At 36.2% G+C, this 12048-nt stretch overlaps 1 protein-coding gene across 1 annotated transcript in view; it reads right to left on the bottom strand.

The window, feature by feature from the left end:
- The window catches only part of LOC129907288 (ribosome biogenesis protein WDR12 homolog), a 249072-nt gene that overhangs the window by 171454 nt on the left and 65570 nt on the right, over nucleotides 1–12048 (bottom strand). The gene's annotated exons all lie outside the window — the stretch shown is intronic.

Genomic DNA, 12048 nt, shown 5'->3' with positions numbered 1-12048 from the left:
TTTCGCTCCATTCGCTCTTACTCTCGCTCTTACTCTCGCGCTTACCTGCTCTTGCTGTTGCTGTACACAAGCTTTCATCAACAATTTCGCTCCATAGTATACACACCTTATTCGATACAAATTGATTTCAGTGCATCGATCCTCATTTCGCCCATACATCATCACCCATTGGACTTGGTCGTCATCGTCGTCACCATTGATGGCTAGTAGACTAGCCGAAATGCATTCAATAAAGCTCAATTCACAATAATTGTTTTTAAATAAATCTAATTTTTGTTTATTTTGAATAAAGAAGTTGTTGAATTAAAACTTGTAATTTCAATATAACGGTGTTTTTACTTTTCATATGAAGATAACACGTGTTACTGTTCAGATTATAATTTTATTCAAAATTTTCACTAGAAATCACAATAAAATTGAGCTCTCCCGCTCGTTTCTTTTTCTTATAACTAGTTCAATAACTCAATTTCAAATTCAATAAAAAAAATGTGCAAAAATATGTGTAAAAATAAAAATAAAAAGAAAGATTGAAACTTGGCACTTTAGTGGTTTCCACTCAATAATATGTATATGGACCTTTGTGTCCTAAAAAAATCGGTTCACGATCCTTCGATGTTCTGCCGGCAGCACCTCGACGAATCCCTTTTGTGCCTTTGTGCACAATATTCACTTTCTTGTAGTTCAGTTTATTATTAGTTATTAAAAATGAAAATTAGCACTTTTTCCAAAGTTTTTCTTAAATCTTCTTTTGTGAAACAAAAAACTAAATTTAATTTAAAAAAAAAAAAAAAAATACAATTTGGAGAACCGAATTTTTGTACACTAAATTATTCGTTTAAAGCAGGCATGTCAAACTTGCGGCCCGCGGGCCGCATGCGGCCCACAACGAATAACTTTGCGGCCCGGCCCTGTCCACATTTGTATTAATTTTGAGTTTAAGATTATAATTTAGATTTTATGTTCACAGCTTTTGACACACATGCACCTCCTTTTTTCCTAATCAACAAATAAATATGGGACACAACCAAACAAAATAGTAAATTTTATAAGATCACGTGGCTTAAATAAGGGTAAGTTATGTGATTTCTTAAAGTGAACTTAGCCCGATCATCCTAGACAAAATTTCACTTTCAAATTAAAATCAAGTGTGCAGTTCTGGCTTTTGAAAATGGTATCATTCATAGCTGTAAGTGTTGCCGTTGTTTTTTTTTTAATAACTTTTTAATTTAAATATTTTTTTTTTTACAAAATTGCCCCACCCACCTAAACGGGGTAGGGAGGGGGGGGAGATAGATCACCCCTTCTATAGAAAAAAATTATTGTATTGAACTCCTCTTCAAAAAACCGTTATCAATTCTGGGCGCCTAAGAATCGTACTCAACCCATTAAAAGGGTACAAATGGGGTAAAAAAGGGGGTAAGAAGGAGGCTAAGGAGGGGGTATACTTGGGGGCAAGGGGGTTGCATCCATAGAGAGTTGTAATGAGCTTCACATGAACTACAACATACTAAAATTTTATTAAATTCGACTGAAATCACTTTTTCCGTACTACCTAAGGGTCAGGGGTCATATTCGGGGATACGCCATATCAAATTTTGGTGTAAAACTGTGGTTTTATGTTCTCCTCCATCAAAGGAACCTAACTGCATCAAAAAATGTTGTACTTAAATTAACTTTGATAAAATTTCTAGATTGATCGGGCTAACTAGGAAGCGAATATTCTGTGTTAACCTACAAACGATTTTGGGGCTTTGGAATTTTTTTAGTTTTTAATGATAAAAGTCTTTAAACCAGCATGTCTTGCTATCTAAAATGGTTGCAGAGTTTATAATTCATGATACCTACCTAGATGTATTTAACATTTATTGAGTTAAACTCAAAACTGCGAGTAAAATTCATAATAATAACGAATATGTGAACAAATGCAACATTCAAATGCAAATGTGCATTCAAATGCAAATTTCACAGTAGGTACCTGTCGATGCGAGCAGTTATTTCAGTCATTAAGAGGAATGAGTTACCTATAAAATCCTGAATAACTAACTTTGGTCTGAGAAAAAAATGGTAAATGAAAAAAAAAAAAAATTGTTTCCTCATTTTTGCTGTTTTTTTTTACAAAATTCTTTTACATATAAAAATTGTAGCTTAACATGTTCTGCGGCCCATACAAATTTTTATCTCGCTGTTTTGGCCCCTTGTAACCATTGAGTTTGACATGCCTGGTTTAAAGTCTACGTTAAACTTCTTATAAAAAATGTTGTTTAGTTTAACTTTTTGTACTTAAAAAAAAAATTCACTTCGCTTCGGTTGAATCCTTTCTCTCCCCTTCTTTCTAGAAGTCCTCCTTTGTATAGATGTTTATATGCGCTATACACTATCTTGTGCGGAGTCTTCTTCAAGCTTCTCGAACTTTCAGTCTGTACGATAACTCGTAATGCCAGTCAGAGCGATGCACCCTGATGGCAAGAGATAGCTCTGGTGCATGTACCAGAATATCTCTAAGTGTCCCACAAGAAGTCTTTAAACTGTTTGGATTTGTTTTTGACCCCTTACCTCTGGTGGGGGGAAGTCGCAATAAATCGATACTATTTGTTTGACGTTGAGATTTCAAGTCTTCTTTATTGTAAAATTAAATTCCTTATATACCAACAATGAATCGATAAAACCTATAAAAATGAAATTCAGCAATACAAAATATAAAATTCTAAGTTGTCATTTAACCAAGCGCAGTGTAATTGTGTAATACCTAAAGTGCAAATGTGCATTTAATAATAATAAAAGGTGAATGATATGAAAGTGCAGTGACAGTAAAATGAGTTTAGTGTGCTTAAAAATGATTGTGTAATTTGTAGTGTTTTGTGTTCTGTGATTGCGCTAGGTCAGTTGTGTTTTGTGTATGGAATGTAAACATACTCCCCGCCTTGAACTATTGTTCAAACATGAAGGACAAAGGCTTCGTCATGATGACTTCTAGGAGCTGAAACTGGATGGTTCTTAGTGTGATAACCTCGGTGACGGAGTATCGTTTTGAAGATGAGATATCCAATCAGAACTATAGTACGTCCAAAGGCAAAATAGCTGATTATAAATTGATGGGTATCTGTGTTTTTTACTTGAATCAAAGTTTCTTCAAGTTTTTGTTCCTCGATATCTCTTTGCAATAATTGTAGTTCATTTGAGTTTTTCCTTCAAACGATGTTACATAGTGTATGGGCTGAGCTGGATTTTTGTTCGTGTTGATTATTTCTGTTAAGTTGCTTGTTGGGATATAAGATACTCGTGTGAGACTGGTGTAGACATCGTGTCCCTGAATAGTAAGATGGTCTTATTTTAAGGAACAGCCAGCTGGGATTGTTATGATACCCCCATTGTTAAGGTGAATTTGGGTGAGGTTTTCTTGACACACGATGTTGACTTAAACTGGAGATCGCAATGAATATACCCAGTGATTCGATTGGTGTAATTGCTTCCAATACTTTTCATCGGTAAAAGCTACGAGCTGACACGAAGAATGATCAAAAATTTGATTCATAAAGTTGAATTCACATCGGCTGATACTGGATCCCTTTTGAGAAATCGGGTGATTTTGTTGGCACATAATTTCATTTTCAACAATTTTTGTACACGAAATAAATTCTGACTCACTCATTGTATAGTATTGTGTTCTATGCAGGTTTGTCATCATGTAGTCGATTGAAGGTATTATTCCGATGAATGATGTATTCATCACTACAGGAACTGGTATCATCTTGTATAAATGATAGTGCTCGGATGGGATCAGAGGTAGTGATAATCTGAAGATTATATGTGACCCGATGATTAGTCCTTCGGCAGTTATTAACTTGTAGAGTAATCCTAAATTTTTCCTTGTTTTTGGAAGTTGGAGTGTTGATGGGAGGTTAGATTTGATATTCGCTATTTCTTGTTGTAGTTGGCTAGGACGTATTAAGTTGGCGCTTATTTTTCCATGGTGAACATCTGTTAATAGGTCCAAGAGCAGTATTTGTGTTTTTCGAAGACTTGTTGCGCTTAACAGCATTTGAAAACAATAGAAGTACTTTATTGTTTGTTTCATTGAGTTGATCATCTATCGTGTTGAGTTCAGATTCTTACGAATTAAACTGCTTTTCAATCCGCCTTCGTTGAGGCGGATTATATTTGCGGTTGAGTTTATTAAAACGTTTGGTTTCTTACCAGATGCAGGAAGTGGTCTTCGTTGATATGTATTGTCGATATTATTTCTGACATATACTTGGCATAGTTTGAGTCTAAGACTCCAAAAAGAGAATTGGCTAGGTTTCCAACTATGTTGATGGCACCTCGTTTTGAACGTGAGTGTTGCCATGAAAGATGATGACTGTTGTTCTGAGGCTTCTGATAATGGACTTGTAATGTCGTCTTCTGTTTGGACTGGCAATGGCGCTAGTCGGTGAATTGGTCTTCGGAGGATCCTCGTAGCAGTCTGGATTTCAGCTACTCTTACCACGCCATCTGCCCCAGGAAAGGTTTGCATGACTCTTCCTAATAGCCATTTCATGACAGGGCAATTGTCTTCTTTGATGATGACTAAGGTTCCAGGAAGCAAATTTTCATGTTTTCGCTGCCATTTGTGCCTTTGTTGAAGTTCATTGGATATTCAACATGCCATCTTTTCCAAAATTCTTTTTTAATATTTGAAATCACCTTAAATTGTTTTGAGGGATTAACCTCCAGTGTGTTTGCAATTGGATCAATTGGACTGGTCAATGGTTCCCCTATAATGAAATAACCTGGAGTGAGAGAAATCAAATCATTGGGATTGTCTGACATAGCAGTGATCGGTCTGGAATTCATAACTGCTTCGATTTCAATGATGATTGTTTCATGTTCCTCATATGTCAATGAGGTTCCGCCAAGTAACGATACAGTAAGTGCTTTGCTGACTTCACAGCCTCCCATAGTCCTCCAAAATGAGGTGCTCTCGGGGAAATAAAGTGAAATTCTATTCCCCTTCGAAATTTTTGTTTCATTCAGGCTAGAAGTGTCTGAAGGCCACAGTGAAGATTCTCCTTGTGGTACGTTACCATAATCATCTTTGTAAAGGGGTGAGAATAAGGAAGAAGCAATGGATGTTTGGCTACATATGATAAGGATGCTACTTCTAGACGTCCACCGACTGTTAATGCTCCTTCTTCGTCGAGGAATGGAATTAAGCTGGTTGCAGCACATAATTCCAATCTTTTAACTGGTGCCACTTTTGATTTTGCGCACAGCAGTCTGACTGTGACGATTTTATCTTTATTAACCGCTCTTATGTAAATAGCTGCTCCATAACCCTTTTCGGATGCATCAGCAAACGCATGTACTTGAACGGAAGTTGGGATTCTATGTTTTAGATTTTCTCTAAATCAATCGTAGTCACATGCCCAGAGTTTTTGTAAGAACATCTTTGCTGTAATGGCTACTGGTCTCAAGAATCCAAGTGGATCGAATAACTGTGATATGTCAGATAAAGCAGTCCGCTTGGTGATTTTTTCGGTTTTGGTTGGTTGAACGTGTATAGTAAACATGTCTGATTTTGGTTGCCACCCTTGACCCAGAGTTTTAATCTGTGTGACATTATCAATATCCAGGTCCAACTGTAAGGCTAAGTCTTCCGTGGGTATATTTTTCAAAAGATTTTGATCGTTGCCACACCATTTTTGCAAAGTTAAGCCAGCGGTTTTTAATAATGCATTCAGCTGATCACGCATCTCTAAGGTTTGTGATAAACTATCGGACCCTGCCATTACATAATCAACATAAAAGTTCTTACTTAGGAAGTTTGCCCCAAGAGGATATTTATTTGCACCTTCTGAAGCCAACCCTTGTAGACACTTTGTGGCCAAGTATGGATGTTGTACCGTATGTGACTGTGTTGAGCTGATATGCTTGCAATTCTTCTGTTGGATGATTTCGCCATAAGATGAGCTGGAATCTACGATCGTCTTCATGAACGAGTATTTCGCGATACATTTTTTCAATGTTGGCAGTGAATACATATCGATGAAGGCGAAAACGAAGCAGATTTGTGAATAACTCGTCTTGAATGGTTGGTCCGGTTGAAAGGATGTCGTTCAGGGAGACATTGCTTGAGGTTTTTGCAGATGCATCAAAAAACACTCGAAGTTTTGTTGTTGTGCTATCTGGCTTGAAAACACAGTGGTGAGGAAGGAAATAATGGTTTTCGTTGATTTGGTTGAAGTCAACCTTTGACATATGCCCCAATTTGATGTATTCATCCATGAACTTGCAGTATTGGTTCTTCAGTGTAACTTGTTTTGCTAATCTTTTTTCTAGGGCAATGAATCGTTGTAGGGCAAGATTTTTCAAGGCACCCAAGGCACTGTCGGCCTTGAATGGAAGCCACACGACGAATCGTCCTTCTGAATTTCTTATGGTGTTGTCATTAAAGTGATTATCGCATCTACGTTCTGCCATTGTGAAAGAGTTCCTTGTAGTTGGAACTTCTTCCACCTTCCAGAATTTTTCTAAACTGTCTTTTAATTCATTGTCAATTGCGATTCCGCAGATTGACGTTTTTGTTGAGTTGCCCTTGACTTTACTGTGAGGTTTGCATCTGCGTTCTGTAATTGTAGATGAGTTCGTTGTTGTTGGGACTTCTTCCAACTTCCAGAATCTCTCGATGCTGTCTAAGAGTTCACTGTCTATTGAAATACCGCAGATGGACGAATTTGTAGAAGCCCCTACCATTTTGCCTGCTACTACCCAACCAAAGTGAGTGTTTTGGAATAGTGGCAAGTCTTTTCCGATGGATATTTGTCCCACCGTCAATAGTTGATGGAATAACTCTGCCCCTAGTAGTAGATCGATTTGCCCAGGCTCATTGAAATGTTTATCTGCCAATTTTATGTCTTTTGAGATGTTCCAAGATTCAATGTTTATTATTCGGCTTGGTTGACTTGGCGTTATTTGGCGCAATACAAAAGCTTCGAAGTTGACTGCAAAGTCTGTGGTTTTTGATTTGAGCGTGATATATACTCTTTTATCTGATCTTTTTGATCCTTCACCAGTTCCTAGAATCCGCATTGTTTCAGCAAATTCTGGAATATTCAATCGTTTTCATAAATTCTCTGTTATGAAGTTTAATTGTGAACCCGAGTCAAGTAAGACTCGTGCGCTTATATAGGTGCTCTCACTGCTTTCTATCTCGACAACAACTGTACTAAGACGTAGCTCTTCTGCCTTGGAGTCACTAGTGAAGCGGATGTGTGAGCTGGATTCACTGCCTTGCTGGATGTACTTGGTAACTCGATTTCGGTCTTTTGTGTGAAGTGTCGAATTGGTTGATCGTTACCCTTTTCCGAGGGTCTTATTGAGGGATTGTCCATGTGTAGGAGCGTGTTGTGTTTTCCTGGACATCTGGTGCAGTTTCTTGCAATACATCGGGTTGCCAAATGTCCTGGATTGAGACAATTGGTGCAGAGACGGAATTATTTCACTGTTGCTAATCGATTTTCTAGAGATAATCGTAAGAATTTTATACATGCGTATAACTTGTGTTCTGAACCATTGCAAAGTGGACAATTTGTTTTAGAAAACTTGTTGGCTTCCATTGATGTAAAAGATCTGGCTGCTAGTTTACGCTGGTCGTCGGGATATCGTCCTTTATTCCCGAGAGTTTCTAGGGAATGGAATCGTGTTTCCAAAAAAACTCAAGAATTCGTCTAGACTGGGTAGTGATTTTGGATGTTTCATTGGCTGTTCATATAAGCTATGAGTTGTTCTGTCTAGTTTTCTTATAAGCAGATGGACGATTAAGAGATCCCAACTGCAGATTTCCAGTCCCAGATTTTTTAGACCTTGTAGACACTCCTTTGTGACGTCATGGAGTGCCTTGATGTTGCTAGCTGATTCAATGGAAATGATGGGTTGTTGTAGCAACCTATTTAGGAGTGCCGTTGTCAGCATTCTCTTATTATTGTAGCGATCTTGTAGCATTTTCCATGCTGAATCATAGCTATCTTCAGTGAGCGGAAGATGTCGAATCAATTTTTCTGCTTCCCCGGTCACATTCGTTTTTAAATACCACATCTTTTGGGATTTTGGCATGTTTTGTTGATCGACCATTTGCGTAAATAGGTCAAAAAATTATCTCCAAGTGCGGTAATCGCCATCGAATTTTGGAAGTGACATCTTAGGAAGCATGAAACGGGACTGCACCTCTAGACTGGTTTGGGATTGTTGCGGAGTAGTTCGTTTGTCGAACTTTTCCGCGCACCTAATGAGAGCCCTTTGTACACTCTCTACTATTTTCAAGTATTCCTTTTCGTCAGTCGCTGTGAGTTGGTCTGCTTCGATCAGTTTTATGTGGGCTGCTTCAATTTGTGCCCAATGCTGCGTAATTATTGATTTATTGATGTCCCAAAAGTGTTTGGACCCGTCTGTTTCGTGGAGGTTAGTGATTTTGCGTTGCAGCAACTCTATAAGATATTGCTGACGCCTTTTTTGAGGAGCAATGTTGGATTCATCCCTCAAATGGATTGTTTGGGTAGGTGCTATGCCTATTTCTTGCTGAACTTTGGTTGGGTCATTGTTTACTACCCTTGTTGACTGAATTGGTCCACTCTTTTGTTCGAGTGTGGCTGATTGTTGCAAGCGATCTATATTTGTGCTAAAGATCACCTTGTACTCTTTACAGGCTGCTTTGACCACATCGTAATATCCCTTTTCGAAATATGAATGATTGACTTGTGGTGTTTGTAGATTTTGGATGTCACTGTGCTCCAGAAAAGTGCTCCAGAATACCTCTAATCTTCGGAGCCGTTCTTGATAATAGTCAAGTGTTTTTCGACTTGCTGAGTCTTTTTTATAGTTGTCGATGAGACGTTGGATCTCATCTCCAGTTGATTGCTGGACAGATGCAAGTAGATCCATAATCATAAGAGTAGAAACTCTTAGTGAACACAAGATGTCACCAAAAAATGAACGATAACTCGTAATGCCAGTCATAGCGATGCACCCTGATGGCAAGAGATAGCTCGGGTGCAGGTACCAGAATATCTCCAATTTATATTTGATTTGATCTTGTGTCCCACAAGAAGTCTTTTAACTGTAGTTTGAATTTGTTTTTGACCCCTTACCTCTGGTGGGGGGAAGTCACAATAAATCGATACTATGTGTTTGACGTTGAGATTTCAAGTCTACTTTATTGTAAAATTAAATTCCTTATATAATAACAATAAATCGATAAAACCTATAAAAATGAAATTCAGCAATACAAAATATAAAATTCTAAAGTGTGTCATTTAACCAAGCGCAGTGTAATTGTGTAATACCTAAAGTGCAAGTGTGCAAAATATGCATTTAATAATAATAAAAGGTGAATGATATGAAAGTGCAGTGTCAGTAAAATGAGTTTAGTGTGCTTAAGGGGGGTTTCCATAGCATTTTAATGGAAGATGGTTGACTAATTGTTGTATAACTTTTGCAGTTTATAAGATAATCTTATGAAACGTACTTTTTTGAAAAGGCAATAAACGTATGCACATTTTTTGCATCATTTAAATTTTAGAAACATTTCTTTGGGGATTTTTATAAGAGTCGAAATTGATTTTTTTTCCTGCAAATTTATATTGAATCAGAATTTTGGTTGGGGCACCGTTGTTTATAAACTTTTTATTTTTTTTGTTTTATAATGATCAAATGTGTTTTCATGCAGTAGGCCCAACAGATTTTTTTTTTTTATTAGAAAAAAAGCTTTGTCAATATGTTGTAATTTCATGTTTTTTTTACTCACTCTTCTTAGAATAACTTTACCATTTATTGGTGTTTTTAGATGAAACAAAAAGAAAATTGTAAAGTGGATTTGTAAATTTAATTTGAAGTTAGTTTGAACGGTTAATTTGAAGGAAAAGTGTCAAAATGCACTTTTTTACCATTTTAGTCGTGGGGCAAAGCGTGATTATTTTTTAAAATATTTTTGTTTTTTTTAATAAGAAGTTAATAAAGTTTTTCATGCAGCCAGTTTGCCAAAAAAAATATTTTTTTTATTTACCCACTAAAAATTTGATTTTAATAAACCAATATTTGCATTCTGTTTTTGAGAAAGGGGCAGTCAAAGCATCCACAATATATTTTTATTATTTTTTTTCATTATATTTCAAATAAGTTTCAAAAAAATAAATATATGTTTTTGCTCACAGTATTTTTAATATAAATTGTTGAAAAAGTGTCTATTTTAGCTTTTTTTACTTTGAAAATTCCATTAATCACGCACACATACAAATTTAGTTCAAAAGAATGCCGCGCATAAGCTGGCGCTGATGAACTCTTTCTTTCTGTTCTTTTCTATTTATTGAAAAAAAAACTTGCTCTTGCGCTCTCATTTTCTCGTTATATTTTGTTTTTTTTTTTGTTTACATAATACTTTTTTTTTTGTTTCCTATTTCCTCACTCAGGCAGGCAGAAATCATTCATGAAATTATGAAGATGCTGCAGAGAGTAGGTAGATAGTAGATATTTTTCAGGATTAAGTCAACCAACGAAACTCTTGATCTACAAGCAGCTTCTGCGACCTGTCATTGCCTACAGCTTTCCGATATGGTATACCATCTCCAAGACAGCCATGAAGGAACTACAAATGTTCGAGAGAAAAATACTGAGGATGTGCACCGGACTTTACTTCGATCGACAACGACAAAAATACTACAGCAACAAGCGACTCTACGAGGAAGCAAAAATCATACCACTGGACAAGTATCTACTGCGATCGGCGAAGATACTTGCAGGAAATATCGCAAACCACCCCAATCAGCTGATGAGAAGAATGATAGCCCAACAACGACATCCGGAACCTAGGTACCTTTGCGCTTTGGATATACTGGATGAGCACATAATTTCAATGGACATCGAAGAAGCGGTTAACTTTTACGCCGACACCCAGTCGGCATACTATCGTGGCTAAACGCCAATCAAACCAACCCAACTCAACCAACCCCACAACTGGACATCCGGGTCTGAACACCCCGAGGACAACCTAGTCAGCAGACTTTTTAAATTAAGTTTATCCATGTATAATATTTATTTATATTTTATAACTTAGTCATTGTATAAGGTTAGGCCCCTTCTGTGCCAACAAAATTTAATATCAACCAATGTATCTTAGAAATAAGTTAATTTTAAGTCAATTGTAAATAACAAGTTCAATAAACTAAATTGAATTGAACATATTCAAACAAAATTGTTGAATTGACAGTTTTTCCCATAGAAGTGAATAATTTTGACATTTTATCGTTTTCAACTTCAATAAAATAAAAAAAAGTAGATATTTTTTGCAAGATCATTATCTTTCGTTTTCAAAAAGGGTTGTTTTGTTCTTGTTGACTCTTGGGTTTTTCCTAACACCCCGCCTCCAGAGGAGATATTTTTCTCTAACTCAATGTCTAACATCTACAACATTACAATTTTTTTTTTTCTTGGCTGGGCAAATTTTGTTCGGACAATTCATTTCATATGCTTCGTTCGCCAGAGGATGATGTATGATTTTTTGCGGACAAAATTTATTTTATATGGTCAATTTTGTATGAATACTTCTTTTTTTTAATTTTTTTCAATTTGTACATGTACCCATTGCTTGGTCTGTATGATGGCACCAACCAGGATCAATCTATATTTTAGTCAAAAAAGTATATATAGAGATCCCGGGTTGACGGTCAATTTTTTAATTTGATCGTTCAATGGTCAAATGTTATCTCAACTTTTTTGTTTGTAGGAATGCATAATTTGATATATGTATTAGGGTGCGCCTTATTTTAAAACTTTTGAAATTACATTATCCCAACCCGTCAAATGGTTCCCTCTCATGAAAAAAAATTGTTTGAAAGATTTTTTACAAAATTTTGAGTTTGAAAATAAATTTTTCAAAAACTATTCTTTGAAAAAGCTTTATTTAAAAACATAATAAAAGAAAAAGTTATTAGCTTTCCAAAAAGGTATAGGAAGTTATTGTAGATATAACCTTCGATTTTTAATATTTTTTTTTTCAATCTAAGTCAAATTCCTAGAAAA

The sequence above is a fragment of the Episyrphus balteatus genome, chromosome 1 (genome assembly GCF_945859705.1).
Source record: "Episyrphus balteatus chromosome 1, idEpiBalt1.1, whole genome shotgun sequence".
NCBI classification, from domain to species: domain Eukaryota; kingdom Metazoa; phylum Arthropoda; class Insecta; order Diptera; family Syrphidae; genus Episyrphus; species Episyrphus balteatus.
This window is presented reverse-complemented; position numbering and strand designations above follow the sequence as displayed.